A 444-nucleotide genomic window follows, 5' to 3' on the forward strand; every position below is an offset into this window, starting at 1 on the left:
TGCGGAGCCGGGGGCACTCGCCGCCCGTGAGGGGAGCCGACGTGTGCCTTTCCCTGTGGTTAAGCTGGACCTGGCGCTTCGACGTACGCGGAGATCTGCCTCTGCCCTGGTCTTCCTTGTAGTGCACTTGCAGTACTGCTCATCGCCAGGTGTGTAGATGTGCATATGTGTTCCACAGCCCTGCTGAATTGGGTAGTGCTGCTACGCCGCTCGTAGGAGAGCCTTCTTTAGCTGATGCTCTATAAAACCCGGACTTCCATATTGGAGCTTTCTCACGGCTCCTTTCAGCTGAGCCCAGGCCATACCACTTTGCCCCATCTCTAACTGTCCATTGAATGCCAGCTAATTAAATAGATAAAGGATTTTTTTTAATGGCCCCTTCAAACTTTAAAGAGCCGAGTATCTCCGGCTTTTGACGGTATCACAAGAAGCCAAACAATTGGA

Source organism: Egretta garzetta, unplaced genomic scaffold, assembly GCF_000687185.1.
Source record: "Egretta garzetta isolate BGI_Z169 unplaced genomic scaffold, ASM68718v1 scaffold7, whole genome shotgun sequence".
Taxonomy (NCBI): domain Eukaryota; kingdom Metazoa; phylum Chordata; class Aves; order Pelecaniformes; family Ardeidae; genus Egretta; species Egretta garzetta.